Source organism: Pleurodeles waltl, chromosome 5 (genome assembly GCF_031143425.1).
Source record: "Pleurodeles waltl isolate 20211129_DDA chromosome 5, aPleWal1.hap1.20221129, whole genome shotgun sequence".
Taxonomy (NCBI): Eukaryota; Metazoa; Chordata; class Amphibia; order Caudata; family Salamandridae; genus Pleurodeles; species Pleurodeles waltl.
The window spans coordinates 1,857,981,748-1,857,998,267 of NC_090444.1; the positions used below are offsets into that span (position 1 = coordinate 1,857,981,748).

The following is a 16,520-nucleotide window of genomic DNA, read 5'->3' on the forward strand; positions in this document are numbered from 1 at the left end:
TGGCCAGAATGGTAATACAAAGTCCTACTGACTGGTGAAGTCGGATTTAATATTACTATTCTAGAAATGGCACTTTTAGAAAGTGAGCATTTCTTTGCACTTAAATCCTTCTGTGCCTTACAATCCACATCTGGCTGGGCTTGGTTGACAGCTCCTTGTGCATTCACTCAGACACACCCCAAACACAGGGTACTCAGCCTCACTTGCATACATCTGCATTTTGAATGGGTCTTCCTGGGCTGGGAGGGTGGAGGGTCTGCTCTCACACAAAGGACTGCCACACCCCCTACTGGGACCCTGGCAGACAGGAGTAAACTGAAAGGGGACCTGGTGCACTTCTTAGCCACTCTTTGAAGTCTCCCCCACTTCAAAGGCACATTTGGGTATAAAACAGGGCCTCTGCCCTACCTCAAGAGACACTTGCTGGAGAAGAAACCTGAACCAGAAACTACATCCTGCCAAGAAGAACTGCCTGGCTGCTCTAAGGACTCACCTGTCTGCTTTCTACAAAGGACTGCTGTCTTGCTGTTGCCCTGCTGCCTTGCTGAACTCTTGTCTGGCTGTGAAAGTGCTCTCCAAGGGCTTGGATAGAGCTTGCCCCCTGTTCCTTGAAGTCTCAGGACCAAAAAGACTTCTTCCTTTCACTTGGACGCTCCGTGCGCCGAAAATTTCGACGCACAGTTTGTTTCGCGGCGAGAAAAACGCCGCACACCGACGCTGATCGACGCGACGCCCTCGGCACGATCGAGACTTCGACGCACAACCTCGCAAGGACAAAGCCACCCGACTTTCCAGGAGAAATCGACGCGACGCCTACCGTGAGTGCGAAACTTTGACGCACGGCCTCGCAAGGACAACGCCGCCCGACTTCCAAGGAGAAATCGACGGGACGCCTGCCGTGAGACCAAAATTTCGACGCACGGCCTCGCAAGGACACCGGCGCCCGACTTCCAAGGAGAAATCGACGCGACGCCGACCGTGAGATCGAAACTTCGACGCGCAGCCCCGCAGAACGACGCGCAGCCGGAAAAACAGCAGGAGAATCCACGCACAGACCCGGGACATCTGGTAATCCCCGCGATCCACAAAAAGAGACTGTCTGCGCGCCGGAAAACGACGCCCGACTTCCCCGCGTGGAAAAGAACGACGCAAGTCTTTGTGTGCTGAGGAGAAATCGACGCACACCCCCTTTTTCCACGCATCTCTCCGCCTGTGGCCCTCTGAGGAGATTTTCCACCAGAAACCAGGTACTTTGTGCTTGAAAGACACTTTATTGCATTCTAAAGACTTAAGACACTTTATATCACTTCCCTGTGATATTTCTACAATTTTCCATTGCAACTTTATTCTTTTTGACCTACAATTATCCAGATAAATATTATATATTTTTCTAAACACTGTGTGGTGTATTTTTGTGGTGCTATATGGTGGTATTGTATGAGTTATTGCACAAATACTTTACACATTGCCTTCTAAGTTAAGCCTGACTGCTCGTGCCAAGCTACCAGAGGGTGGGCACAGGATAATCTTGGATAGTGTGTGACTTACCCTGACTAGAGTGAGGGCTTTTGCTTGGACAGGGGGTAACCTGACTGCCAACCAAAAACCCCATTTCTAACATTGGTGATCAGCGGTGAGGATAGGACTTGTATTTGTGCAGTGAAATACAGTAGCTAAGTATTTCACTACCTACCCACAGTTGAAGGTCAACTTGGTTTTTTTCTCTTTTTGAAAATCCGTTTTTTCCTGACAATTTTCAAAAACTAAATCCTCACTCAACATGTCTCTGACTGGGTCTCAGACGGGGGACTTTGACCTAGTCCAGTTGGATACATACACGGTCAAACAACTAAGAGGATTCTGCAGGGCATTAAGGGTACCCACCCAAGGGGCCTCCAGAAAGGAGGACTTTCAAGTGGCGCTGAGGGCCTGGGCAGAAGCCCATTTAGAGGATGATGAGGAAGAGGAGCCAGAAAATGGCCCCTCAGAAGGATTTTCACTATCTATGGATGGTGTTACCACTGCAATTGTGCACCCTTCCAGACCAGGGAGCAGTGTCTCCATGCAAAGCCTGACCGCAGAGGAAAGGAGAGAGGAAAGGGAGTTCCAATTGCAAATGGCAAAACTGAAAATTGAGGCGCAACAGGAGGAGAGGAGGGCAGAAAGAGAAGCCAAAGAAGCTGAGGCTGAAAGAGCAGCCAAACAGATTGAAGCTGAAAGAACAGCCAAACAGATTCAAGCAGAAGCTGAAAGGGCAGCCAAACAAGCAGAAGCTGAAAGAGCAGCCAAACAAGTGGAAGCTGAAAGAGCTTTGGCTGAAAAGAAACTATTGTTGGCTCATGAACTGAGTCTCAAGGAGCTGGAGATCAAGGCAAGACAGTCTGAATCCAGCAATAATGGTGGCAGCATACAGACAGGACCTGCTGGAGAAAAGAAGGTTCGTATACCCAAAAATGTGGTGCCCAGTTTTGTGGTGGGAGATGACATAGATAAATGGTTAGCTGCTTATGAAGTTGCACTAAGGGCTCATGAGGTTCCTGAAGGGCAATGGGGGGTAGCTATGTGGGGTTATGTGCCGCCATTAGGGAGGGACACACTTCTCACATTGGATCCACCGGATCAAAACACCTACCCACTCCAGAAAGCCACTTTACTTGCCAAGTTTGGGCTGACCCCTGAGGGATACCGTCAGAGGTTCAGGGACAGCACCAAACAAACCACACAAACATGGGTAGATTTCTTTGATTTCTCTAGTAAGGCACTGAATGGATGGGTGCGGGGCAACAAAGTAGCAGATTATAAAGGTTTATATGACTTGATCCTGAGAGAGCATATGCTTAATGTTACTTATACAGATTTGCGCCAGCACCTAGTGGATAGTAAGCTGACTGATCCCAGGAAGCTTGCTGAGGAGGCGGACCTCTGGGTTAGTACCAGAGTGTCCAAAAAGGTACCTGGGGGGGACTCCCACAAAGGTGGTCAGGGTTCCCAACAGAAGAAAGAGGGGGGAGATAAACTTACAGATAAGGAACTCTCTAAAGGCCCCCAAAAGAATTCCCAGGGAGGGGGTGGCAACCCTTCCTTTTCCAAATTTGGGAAAAAGCCAGGGACATTTGACAAGTCAGGAAAATCTAGCCCCAAATGCATGGAGTGTTACCAATATGGTCACTACAAAGGCGATCCACAGTGCCCCAAGAGGGCACCGTCCACTACCGGACAGGCACCTGGGTTGACTAGTGTAGCACTCGGGGGGGAGATGGACCCAGATAGCTGTGGGGGACAGGTAGAGATTTCCCTAGTGTCCCTGGGAGAAGGAGAAATGATGTCCAAGGTCCACATGCCTAAAAATACTTCCAAGTACCGGCAGTGGGTCCTCATTGATGGGCAGAAGGTGGAGGCTCTGCGTGACACAGGAGCCAGTATGACTACTATCAAGAGTCAGCTGGTGTCCACAGAGCAGATAATCCCTAATACATTCCACCAGGTCATAGTCGCTGACAATCGCGAGAGTCACCTACCGGTGGCTCGGGTTCCCTTTGAGTGGGGGGGGTCTCTGGTACTCTGAAAGTAGCTGTGAGTCCTGCCATGCCTGTAGATTGTCTGTTAGGCAATGATCTAGAGCATACTGCTTGGAAAGAAGTAGAGCTCAGATCTCACCTGGAGATGTTAGGGTTACCTGAGTGGGTCTGCATGACCACCCGGTCCATGGCTGACCGAGAGGGAAGTCAAGGGCATCTGGAGCCTGGAACGATGGCCCAGAGAGCTGCCAAGAGGAGGGACGAGGGGCGCGGGAAACCGGCCCCAGAAGTTCCCACAGTGGCTGACGGGGCTCCTGAGGAGGAGACTCCCGAGCCAACTGGGGAAGACATTGCCACCCTAGGTGACTTACCTGAGCTTGCTGGCTGGCAAGTTGAGGGTGGACCCACCAGGGAGGAATTCTGCAAGGCGCAGAAAGAGTGTCCCACTCTAGAAGGGTTGAGGAAACAAGCCTTAAACCAGGCAGCAGGTGACGCCTCTGGCAATCACCACCTATATTGGGAGAATGATCTCCTCTACAGTGAGCCTAGGGTTCCGGTCTTTGGGGCAGCACGTGTGCTGGTGGTCCCCCAATGTTACCGAGCCTTCCTACTGGGTCTGGCTCACGACATTCCCCTGGCAGGACATTTGGGACAAGACAAGACCTTCAACAGGCTTGTCACCCACTTTCACTGGCCCAAAATGAGGACACACTCAGACAAATTCTGCAGGGCTTGTCCTACCTGCCAGGCTAGTGGTAAAGCAGGAAAGAGGGTTAAAACCCCCCTGATTCCACTTCCGGTCGTTGGCACCCCCTTTGAAAGGGTGGGCGTCGACATTGTTGGCCCCTTGGACCCCAAAACTGCCTTAGGCAACAGGTTTATCCTGGTTTTGGTGGACCATGCCACCCGGTACCCAGAGGCAATCCCTCTGAGGACCGTAACTGCATCGGTGGTAGCCAGAACCCTGATGGGGATATTTACCCGTGTGGGATTCCCCAAGGAGATAGTGTCTGACAGAGGCACTAACTTCATGTCCGCGTACATGAAGCATCTGTGGGATGCGTGTGGTGTAACCTACAAGTTCACCACACCCTATCACCCCCAGTCTAATGGGCTTGTGGAGAGATTCAACAAGACCCTGAAAGGCATGATTGGTGGCCTCCCTGAGGCCATGAGGCGTAAATGGGACGTCCTCTTACCATGCCTTCTCTTTGCTTACAGAGAGGTCCCCCAGAGGGGGGTAGGGTTCAGTCCCTTTGAGCTTCTCTATGGGTACCCCGTCAGGGGACCCTTAAGCATTGTCAAGGAGGGATTGGAGAACGCTCCAAAGACACCCCCTCAGGACGTGGTCAGCTACATGTTGGCCCTCCGCAATCAGATGACCCGCTTCTGGAAAGAGGCCCAAAGTAACCTGGAGGCCAGTCAAGAGGTGATGAAACAATGGTATGACCAGAAGGCCACTCTGGTAGAGTTTCAACCTGGAGACAAAGTGTGGGTAATGGAGCCAGTAGAGCCCAGAGCTCTCCAGGACTGCTGGTCTGGCCCATTTGAAATAAAGGAGCGGAAAGGGGAGGCCACTTACCTAGTGGACCTCCAAACCCCTAGGAACCCCCTAAGGGTGCTCCACGTGAACCGACTAAAAGCTCATTTTGAGAGGTCGGAGATCAACATGCTTCTGGTCACAGATGAAGGAATGGAAGAGGAGAGTGAACCTCTCCCTGACCTCCTCTCTGCACAAGAAGGTGATGGGTCCGTAAGCGGGGTCATTCTGTCTGACTCCCTGACTCTAAACCAGAAAGGAGACTGCTATGAGCTGTTGGAGCAGTTCTCCCCCCTCTTCTCCCTTACTCCTGGACTGACCCACCTCTGTGTTCATGATATTGACACCGGTGACAGTCTCCCTGTGAAGAACAAAATTTACAGGTTGTCAGATAAGGTGAAGGCCAGCATCAAGGAGGAGGTCTCCAAGATGTTGACGCTAGGGGTTATTGAGAAGTCCAGTAGTCCCTGGGCCAGCCCAGTGGTGTTGGTCCCTAAGGCTACTGCCCCAGGCGCGAAGCCAGAACTCCGGTTCTGCGTGGACTACCGGGGTCTCAACTCAGTCACACGGACTGATGCTCACCCCATCCCCCGAGCTGATGAGCTCGTGGACAGGCTAGGCGCTGCCAAGTTCCTGAGTACGTTTGATCTTACTTCAGGGTACTGGCAGATCGCCCTGACTGAGGGGGCTAAGGAAAGGTCCGCCTTTTCCACCCCTGACGGCCATTACCAGTTCCGGGTGATGCTGTTTGGATTGAAAAATGCCCCCGCTACCTTCCAACGGTTGGTTAACGGGGTCCTGGCTGGCAAGGATGCCTTCTGTGCAGCCTACCTGGATGACATAGCTGTCTACAGTTCCAGCTGGGAGGAACACCTGCTCCACCTCAAGGAGGTGCTTCAGGCCCTGCAACAGGCAGGCCTGACCATCAAGGCTAGTAAGTGCCAGATTGGGCAGGGTTCCGTGGTGTACTTGGGACACCTAGTAGGTGGTGGCAAGGTGCAGCCACTCCAGGCCAAGATCGAAACTATCAAGGCCTGGCAACCACCTCGAACCCAGACTGAGGTGAGAGCCTTTTTAGGCCTCACCGGATACTACCGCAGGTTTGTCAAGGGCTATGGTTCCATTGTGTCCCCCTTGACAGAACTCACGTCCAAGAAGCAACCTAGGTTGGTGAATTGGACAGAGGCTTGTCAGAAAGCCTTTGACGCCCTGAAGGAAGCCATGTGCAGGGCCCCCGTGCTCAAGGCCCCTGACTACTCCCAGGAATTTATCGTGCAGACAGACGCTTCAGAGCATGGCATAGGGGCAGTCCTAGCACAGCTGAATGAGGAGGGCAGAGATCAACCGGTAGTCTTTATTAGCAGAAGGCTATTACCACGGGAACAGAGGTGGAGTGCTATTGAACGAGAAGCTTTTGCTGTGGTCTGGGCACTGAAGAAGCTAAGACCCTACCTGTTTGGGACTCACTTCCTGGTTCAGACAGACCACAGGCCCCTCAGATGGCTCATGCAGATGAGGGGTGAGAATCCAAAACTCTTGAGGTGGTCCATTTCCTTACAGGGGATGGACTTTACGGTGGAACATCGCCCAGGGGTTGACCACGCCAATGCTGATGGTCTCTCCAGGTACTTCCGCCTTAGCGATGAGAGCTCCCAGGAGGTCGGGTAGCTCTCCCCACTTTCAGCTGGGGGGGACACATGTTAGACCTGACAGCCTTAGGGTAGTCACCCCTAACTTTTTGCCTGCCTCCCTCCATTTTTTTGGACACTGTTTTTGCTGGTTTATAGACTCTGCGCACTTTACCACTGCTAACCAGTGCTAAAGTGCATATGCTCTCTCCCTTAAAACATGGTAACCTGGAATCCTACCTGATTGGACTATTAATTTACTTATAAGTCCCTAGTAAGGTGCACTTTATGTGCATAGGGCTGGTAAATTAAATGCTACTAGTGGGCCTGCAGCACTGGTTGTGCCACCCACTTAAGTAGCCCCTTTTTCCTTGTCTCAGGCCTGCCATTGCAAGGCCTGTGTGTGCAGTTTCACTGCCACCTCGACTTGGCATTTAAAAGTACTTGCCAAGCCTAGAACTCCCCTTTTTCTACATATAAGTCACCCTTAAGGTGTGCCCTAGGTAACCCCTAGGGCAGGGTGCTGTGTAGGTAAAAGGCAGGACATGTACCTGTGTAGTTATATGTCCTGGTAGTGTAAAAACTCCTAAATTCGTTTTCACACTACTGAGAGGCCTGCTCCCTTCATAGGCTAACATTAGGGCTGCCTTCATACACTGTTGAAGTGGCAGCTGCTGATCTGAAAGGAGCAGGGAGGTCATATTTAGTATGGCCAGAATGGTAAAACAAAGTCCTACTGACTGGTGAAGTCGGATTTAATATTACTATTCTAGAAATGGCACTTTTAGAAAGTGAGCATTTCTTTGCACTTAAATCCTTCTGTGCCTTACAATCCACGTCTGGCTGGGCTTGGTTGACAGCTCCTTGTGCATTCACTCAGACACACCCCAAACACAGGGTACTCAGCCTCACTTGCATACATCTGCATTTTGAATGGGTCTTCCTGGGCTGGGAGGGTGGAGGGTCTGCTCTCACACAAAGGACTGCCACACCCCCTACTGGGACCCTGGCAGACAGGAGTAAACTGAAAGGGGACCTGGTGCACTTCTTAGCCACTCTTTGAAGTCTCCCCCACTTCAAAGGCACATTTGGGTATAAAACAGGGCCTCTGCCCTACCTCAAGAGACACTTGCTGGAGAAGAAACCTGAACCAGAAACTACATCCTGCCAAGAAGAACTGCCTGGCTGCTCAAAGGACTCACCTGTCTGCTTTCTACAAAGGACTGCTGTCTTGCTGTTGCCCTGCTGCCTTGCTGAACTCTTGTCTGGCTGTGAAAGTGCTCTCCAAGGGCTTGGATAGAGCTTGCCCCCTGTTCCTTGAAGTCTCAGGACCAAAAAGACTTCTTCCTTTCACTTGGACGCTCCGTGCGTCGAAAATTTCGACGCACAGTTTGTTTCGCGGCGAGAAAAACGCCGCACACCGACGCTGATCGACGCGACGCCCTCGGGACGATCGAGACTTCGACGCACAACCTCGCAAGGACAAAGCCGCCCGACTTTCCAGGAGAAATCGACGCGACGCCTACCGTAAGTGCGAAACTTTGACGCACGGCCTCGCAAGGACAACGCCGCCCGACTTCCAAGGAGAAATCGACGCGACGCCTGCCGTGAGACCAAAATTTCGACGCACGGCCTCGCAAGGACACCGGCGCCCGACTTCCAAGGAGAAATCGACGCGACGCCAACCGTGAGATCGAAACTTCGACGCGCAGCCCCGCAGAACGACGCGCAGCCGGAAAAACAGCAGGAGAATCCACGCACAGACCCGGGACATCTGGTAATCCCCGCGATCCACAAAAAGAGACTGTCTGCGCGCCGGAAAACGACGCCCGACTTCCCCGCGTGGAAAAGAACGACGCAAGTCTTTGTGTGCTGAGGAGAAATCGACGCACACCCCCTTTTTCCACGCATCTCTCCGCCTGTGGCCCTCTGAGGAGATTTTCCACCAGAAACCAGGTACTTTGTGCTTGAAAGACACTTTATTGCATTCTAAAGACTTAAGACACTTTATATCACTTCCCTGTGATATTTCTACAATTTTCCATTGCAACTTTATTCTTTTTGACCTACAATTATCCAGATAAATATTATATATTTTTCTAAACACTGTGTGGTGTATTTTTGTGGTGCTATATGGTGGTATTGTATGAGTTATTGCACAAATACTTTACACATTGCTTTCTAAGTTAAGCCTGACTGCTCGTGCCAAGCTACCAGAGGGTGGGCACAGGATAATCTTGGATAGTGTGTGACTTACCCTGACTAGAGTGAGGGCTTTTGCTTGGACAGGGGGTAACCTGACTGCCAACCAAAAACCCCATTTCTAACACCTACTGAAACATTCATCTCTCCAGACAAAGGTGCGCCAGGGAGTTTTGAGTGCATAATAGAACTCTTTGTAGCACCAGTATCCAACAGAAAAGGCTCCGACACACCTGATGTAATCACCTTATCATAAGGTCCATTCTGATCTACTGGAACTAAAAAAACTCCCTCTCTCCGTCTATGGCTGTCCTAGCAATTATTACCTTCCAGATTCTCATCTTCTGCATAGTAGTCGTCAGCATAGTACTGAGCCGTCCTACCAGACGCGTTATGTTGCTGGTCAAAACTATTCATTGAGTTTTGAGACGGAAAGGAACGCGTGTTCTTGGGGAAACTTCCACGTCCTCTACCTCTAGGAGCTTGTTGAACACCTCGACCTCTTGCTCCAGAAGCATCATTCGTACGCTGTAACAAAATAGGACAACTATACTTGAAATGACCCTCTCCTTTACAATATGAACACTGATTGGGACCTACAGGAACACATGGTTGAAAAAACTCGAACCTTTGCGAGTTTCTCTGGAACTGTTGAGGTTGCTGATAGTTATTCTGACCACCACGTGGCGGATACGCCTGTTGTAAAAGAACCTTCGTCTTTAATTCTTTAGTTTTCTTGTCTGCTCTATCCTTCTCATCTTTATCCCTATTTTCGTTGTACTGTGCAGTAGCCAATATTTGTGCTGAAGAGGAAACTGCCCAAGACTCTCTGAATCCTTCAATTTCTTACACAGCTCGGCAAGCAAATTGTGCACAAACTTGTCGACGAACAACCGTTGACCACCTTCTGTACTCATATCTTGACCACTGTGGTCGATAAACGTTTCCTCAAACCTGGTGAAGAAATCAGACACTGTTTCATCTTTCTTCTGCTTACACGCAGACAATTTATCCCAATTCACACGCATTGCAGGCATTAAAGTCTTCATGTAAGTAATGATCCTAGCAGGCAGTTCTGCTACCAAAGGCTCAGGCTTGGCACCACCAACTTGACTATCATTTGCAGCACTAATATTAGCCCATGAGTCACCTAACTCTTGCGCATGAGCTGTATGGCGAATCAATCCCCACAAAGGCTGTGGAACAACATTCCCAAATAACATGTCTATGTCGGCTAAATTCATAATGCATGAGTCTGCAGTCTGTGATAATTCCTTATAATACCCTGCAAGGATTTTACGGGGATCAGGCAAAGTGTGCTTAAGGGCTAAAACTTCAGCTCGCTTCCACGGAACATGTATCCAAACACGCTGAAAATGAGCTGGTTCAGCATCAATTTGATTAGCAACATCAGCCTCAACGGCGTCCTTCCATACCGGAGGGACTTCTCTCATTGGGTACTGTCGCACCTTTTTTTTAACAGAGGAGTCATGTTCGAACAATGACTGAGAAGGATCCTTATTCCTAAAGGACAACAACGTCGCAACTGCTTTCTCAACATCCGAACCCACAATCGTGCCCTTTGCAAACTCAAACCGTACACGGCACAAATCAGGCGGATTTGTTTCCAAATCATTATCCTCCAATTCCTCACAAAGGAAAGCACACATTTTCTCAAACACGTATCTTTGTTTCAGTGCTTCCCATTGACAGAAGACATCCATAACAGACTCTACATCGTATCTTGAAGGGTAAACAACCCATTTACGCGCCATACGGTCAAACAATTCTCTCTCTCGAGAATTAGGCAGTTGACTACGCGACTGCTTACGCTTCGAAACCTTCCTACACATAAACAGCCATTTGTGGCCTTTTGTTCTTTCTATGTGTGCTGCAGAATGCAAAAAAGCAAAAAGGAGGAGGAATAAAAGTATTCCTCCTCGTTGTGCCATGCTAACGACACCCCTGGCATGGTTTTGGGCGCTGCCACAGATTTACGATTTCTTGTACATCTGGGGCTGTGTCAAAAGCAATGGGTGTTGTGGTGGAACGCCCACAGCAACACCCATTGCACCCCCCTGTGCTACAGAAAACGTAGTCGGAGGGGCAAATATTTACAAGAAGGCGTTAAGCCACAAAAAGGTGGTGCAGTGAATAGCGCCACCGGAGCATCACTAAAACTGACCCTCCGGTGCCGCTAGGGTCTTGTAAATCTGGCCCTGTGTTTGGAAGAGAGTTGCAGGGCAGGTTAGTGGGAATCTATGTCTGCTGACATGATTGGCATACAGGGACAATCGGCTCTGAGAACCTACATTCTCGGATTGAAGGGTAGTCAGAATACTTCCGCTCCTGCCAGGCAGCTTTTGCTCTCTGAGAACTGCCTGCATGTGATTGCACAGTCCCCCTGGATGCATATTATCGAAACCACCTACTCTGTAAGAGCTGGTAAAGCTACATGGGAGCAGAGAAGACAGAACTGGGATCTGCAGAGAGGTGGCAATCACCTCTCCCTTGATAACCAACCACAGGAGTATATTGAGGGCTGTGCCATGGGTAGTGTCTAGTGCTTAGGTAATAAGATATTTGGAGATGGCTCAAGCAGTAATGAAGACCCACTTGGGATTACAGCGTACTTCTCCACTTGACTAATAAGGTCAATCAGGATGGGCTCAGAAATCATGCTGTCCCCAGTGCTTTAAGTGGGAAAAATAAGTGCAGGTACACATTAAATTAACCTAGGGTTGTGGCTAGTGGGCGGGGTTAAATGCAGACTGAGACATGATGATAAAAATACACTTCTATTGAATATTCCATTTGCCCTTGCATTGGCCTTGAAAGGCGTCTCAAACTTCCCATATAACCTGCTGGGAACAGGCGCGAAATCATGATGGAAGGAACCTTTGAACCATTAATTCAGCCAAGCCATCAACAGCATTATTAGCACTTTCAGGCTAATAATCAGGTTGCCCAAGGACAAAACAGACTCTGGAATAGCAGCATTATTAATGAGTCCTATACTGGTTGCAGGACATAAAATGTGGGAAAAGTATAATTTTAAGCAAAAAGTGTTAACTTGTTACACAAATTGAATGCCAATATGTATATGTTTCTTTGTTTTGCAATATTTGCAGCTTCTTACTGTCATACTGTTTCTACTTGCTTGCAGTTGGCACACTACATACATATTTTTGAGTGCGCATGCATACACAGTTGCGGCTCTTAGGATGCAAAAGGGGCAGGCGGTGCGTGGAGGGGGGAATAAACATTAAACACCTGTGCCGCCGCCGCCTCCATCACCACCGCGCTGCTCATCTCCTGTAGACAGGCTGCATGCACAGGCTCCCAGCCTGCCCTGAGGCCAATCCTGACGCTGCTCAGAGCAATGCAGTGCCAGCCTGGAGTGAGCCTACTGCGCATGTGTGTTTGGCCGGTCCAAGATGGCCAGCCAAACACACATGTGTTCTGAGGGGGAGTGCACAGCACTCCCCCTCACTGCTTGTCACCCCCATGGCCCTGCCCCCGCCCCTTTACAAGAAAACGATAATAAACCCAGTTTATTATCGTTTTCTTGCAAAGGTTTTGCAGCTGCCACTGCTGACAGGGGGCCGACACTCCTCCGCCCTAACAGAGGAGCCACCCCTGATACACACACAAACAAGCTGACTTGTGCACACAAGGCATTCCACAGATTACTTTGAAACTACCTCCTTAGAGTGTCCTTATTCCCTTCCTTGCTGATCTCTCTTTTTCACATACAAGCATACACACAAGCAGGAAAACTCACACACGCACAAATACTCACATAAAAGGTTCACTTGGGATTAATGCTGCACTACTGCACGCCAGAAGTGTGAATGTGATTGACAGAGCACTGCCTGAATTGGGGCCTGCTCTAGCAAACACAGCAGGATGGTGAAGTTCCCAACACCTGGACATACCTTGCATAATGTAAATGAGCCCCATATGCTGAATGTTTCAGCAGTGGCTCAGCTAAGGGCTAGAGAGGAGCTCTGGCTGTCAGAGTGCTGTACAAACTGGCTCCACTCTGACAGTCTCGCGCTCAGCAGCACTAGCACCAATTAACTTACCTTTCAGGAGTACCGATACTCTCCTTGGCAGTGGAGAAGTGCTGGTACTGAGGTCGGAAAAAATAAGAAGTGTTGGTACTCAGTACCTGTGAATAATGGCCGATTTAAAGCACTGGCTAACCCCACGGTGACCTGCAGATATTGGCCCTTAATGTGAAAACCATATCAGGGCCATGCTGGGTAAACAGCTTTTAAAAGAACCACATCAGGTGCGAGGCAGGACAGACAGCAGGCTTGGCATCCACTTTCCGCTTGCAGGTCCTATTCAGACTACAATGAAAATGTAGTTAAATTAATCAATCAGTAATGACGCCTTTTAATAAAGAACCATCAGAATAATGCCTTTGACAGTACAGCGAATAGTCCACATAACGTATGTTGGAACAACCTAGCAGCGCAAGCACCAGCTTTCTTAAAGAGGGGCCAATTTTGCAACAAACCTCTGCTTTCATTTTCTTTAGGAAGTCAAAGTAGTTTTTATAAACTGTAATTGGTAAAAACATCTCAAGCCCCCTCCCCGCTACAGAACCCCTCTCTGAGTCTCTGCGGCCATTTTCATCTGGGAATTTCTGTGTTTTAATTAAAAGAATGTGCAGAAACAGCATTAAAGCAAAACCGCTGACTGTGGTCCTGGAGCAGGCACTGCGCTAGCAAAGCCGGCACTGCAGCCATTGCATGGGCACTAAACAGGCAGTGCGTTCACTGAGATGTGAGAGTGGGCCCAACAGGGAACTCACTATAGGGGGACTATGGAGTGCTGAACAGGTGCTGTCAAAGGATGAATCAATGGAACACTGAGCAGACGCTATTCAGTGGGGACATACTGAGCAGGCGCTGTACATAGACTAAGGACTTGGAACTCCGCCCACCCGCTCGCGGAACTTTGCGGAATATCACTGAGTTTTTTCTGTAACTCCACGGAATTCCACGGAGGAAACCTCAGTGAACTCCATCAAGGCCTACTATAAATTACAAATCAAAGTGCGACCAACATTTCCATCAATTGTCAACCTGACTTGATAAATGTTAATGAGTTTAATATAATCTATGGCACCAAACTCAATATGAAAATAACCTTTTGTTCCTTAATTAATCATTAGTTGCTCTACACTATTCATTCCCAGTACACTACTGTCATCTTGAAATGATCATGATTAATTTATATAATTCCTTAATTCCAAATATATCAGCAATGTTCCACAAAAGACAACACAATTGATGAAATATGTTTGTACATGATTTATATTGTCATTATTTCAATATAAATACCACGATTGTGACCATTTCTTGAAACAAAATGTCAACAATGTTTCGCAATAAACAAAACATTGATGAAAGTTGAATCTCTCTATTCACCAACTATCAATCATCCAATTTCCAAATCATAATACAATATAATCCAGCAATGGAAAAGGTTTCTTAAAAATGTTTCATTTATTGTGTATATCTTTAGAATTAAGGAATGATCTTTGTTAATTATGACAATTTCATGATGATAATGGCAATCTAATATCAATATCAAAGCAGGTTTTGTGATTAAACATTGGACTGAGACTGTGAAGTTCACAACAACTATTGATTATAAATCAAGGAATAGAGGGTTGATATCAGATTAGATTTGGCCACAATAATCACATTGACCTTATCCACATAATAACATAAAGAGGTTTGGTAGTAAGTAGTGTACTGGGAAGGTGCAATGTACAACAACTCACAATGGTAAATTAAGGATTGGTTTCAATACTGAGTTTAGTCACATGGATTTCACTGAACTTGTTAACATTTAGCATGTCAGGTTGGTTGATTTGACTAAAGTTGGAAATGTTGGTTGCACTTTGATGCAACTAATCAGATTGGACATTACAACGATGATCATTTTTAGCCATTGGATATTTAATTGAGCTTCAGTAGAAATATACTAGACCTTTGCCATAAAGCACATGAGGTATGGGGTTTGAATATTGACTATTCTATTTTACAATTAATTTTTTACTTTTATTGACAATTTTATTTTGAGGATTATGTTACTGTTCTAGTTTGAATTTAAGTCAATTGCAATGGATTATACACATTGAAGTCTCTTGATTTTTGAGTTAAGAAATTGTGCAGGTCTGAGAAGCAGTGCTAACCATCTGGAAACAGTGTGGAATGGCTTCTGGGGTCGTACCTTGTGTATTGTGCTTGTCAGGAAATTTGAGATGGGCATTAAAAGGGAGCTTGTATTGATGCTCAGTTTATTATTGTGTGGTCAGATCAGGACCTTATTCTATTGATGCATAGTTATTAGGTAATAACTAAAAACCGGGCAGCTTATCAGGCAATAGTTTGATTCCTAATTTGGAATTTGGGAAAACTTTTAAAAGTTTTTTTGTTATATTATTGTCTTATAGATTTTCTTAACACAGGGCCAAATGGCTAGATCTTTTAGGTGAATTGACATTATTTGAAATTCAGGATGGTAATGTGAATGGAATTTTAGGTTCGGGTGTTTGGTTTGGAAGAAAAGGCTGTTATTTTTAGGAACCTACAGATTCAGTGTAGATTCAGTTGTATGGATTTCTTGTAATCACTTTGTTGGGCTGTATGGGATGGTTGATGTCACAATGGAGTAATTGTTTATTTTATACCCAAGATATTTCGGGTGTTAGGAATCAGGAATTGGAGAATCATAACTTTAAATATACAAGTCATAAGAACTATTCTTCATCATAAAGGGAATTAAACACTTTGGATCATTTTTGCTAATTAAATAATAATGAAAATAACTAAGAACTTAAGGATGCATTTGACCTTCGTGCATTATTATTTTAGAAGTTTCAGATTATGAAAGTGGAAAGATCAATGAGGGGTTGGTCAAAAACTGATTTGGAAGTTTTCTGGATGAGCATGGATTTAGTGTTGTTGAGATTGTACAGGACTAGATTGAATGATTCCTGATGACAATACTTGCATATTGGTGAATTTGCTCATATGAACCGATTGTCTTCACTTTGGATTTTTGCTACCAATTCTATTGGGGTTTATTTTTGATTGAATTGACTAAGTTTTGCTACAGGTATTGTTAAAGAGTTAATTTGGTAAATGGGAGGGCTTTGCAATTATCTTTTCAGTGCATTGAACTCTATATTACAATGGAAATGTATTTTTATCAGAGAGTGACGCCTTTTATGGAGGTCTTTATTAGACATTTAGCAGCTAGTTATGACATGCATTTAAACTCAATAAAGGGAGTCACATGAAAGGAAAACCTCACATCTAAATGTAAAGCAAATTAATAACAGTAGGGTGGTGTTTAAGATGCACATAGTGCTTTTTGTGTTTTTTTTCTAATTGCCAACTTTATCAACACTTTTCTCTTTAAACTAAAAACGGTGTAACGCAGAGGGATGATTATCAATCATTATTTGATTATTAATTAATTAAAGAGAACCTGTTTATGTTAAGGTAAGTAACTATTTTATTCAATTCAAGTTATCATGTAAGATTATGATTTGTGTAAAGATTTATGTTGTTTTCATTTAGCAGCCCTGAAGAAGCTACAGTG

At 46.8% G+C, this 16,520-nt stretch overlaps 1 protein-coding gene across 1 annotated transcript in view; it reads left to right on the plus strand.

Moving 5' to 3' along the window:
- LOC138296884 (solute carrier family 22 member 7-like) overlaps nucleotides 1–16,520 on the plus strand; it is a 363,385-nt gene that overhangs the window by 253,948 nt on the left and 92,917 nt on the right. The gene's annotated exons all lie outside the window — the stretch shown is intronic.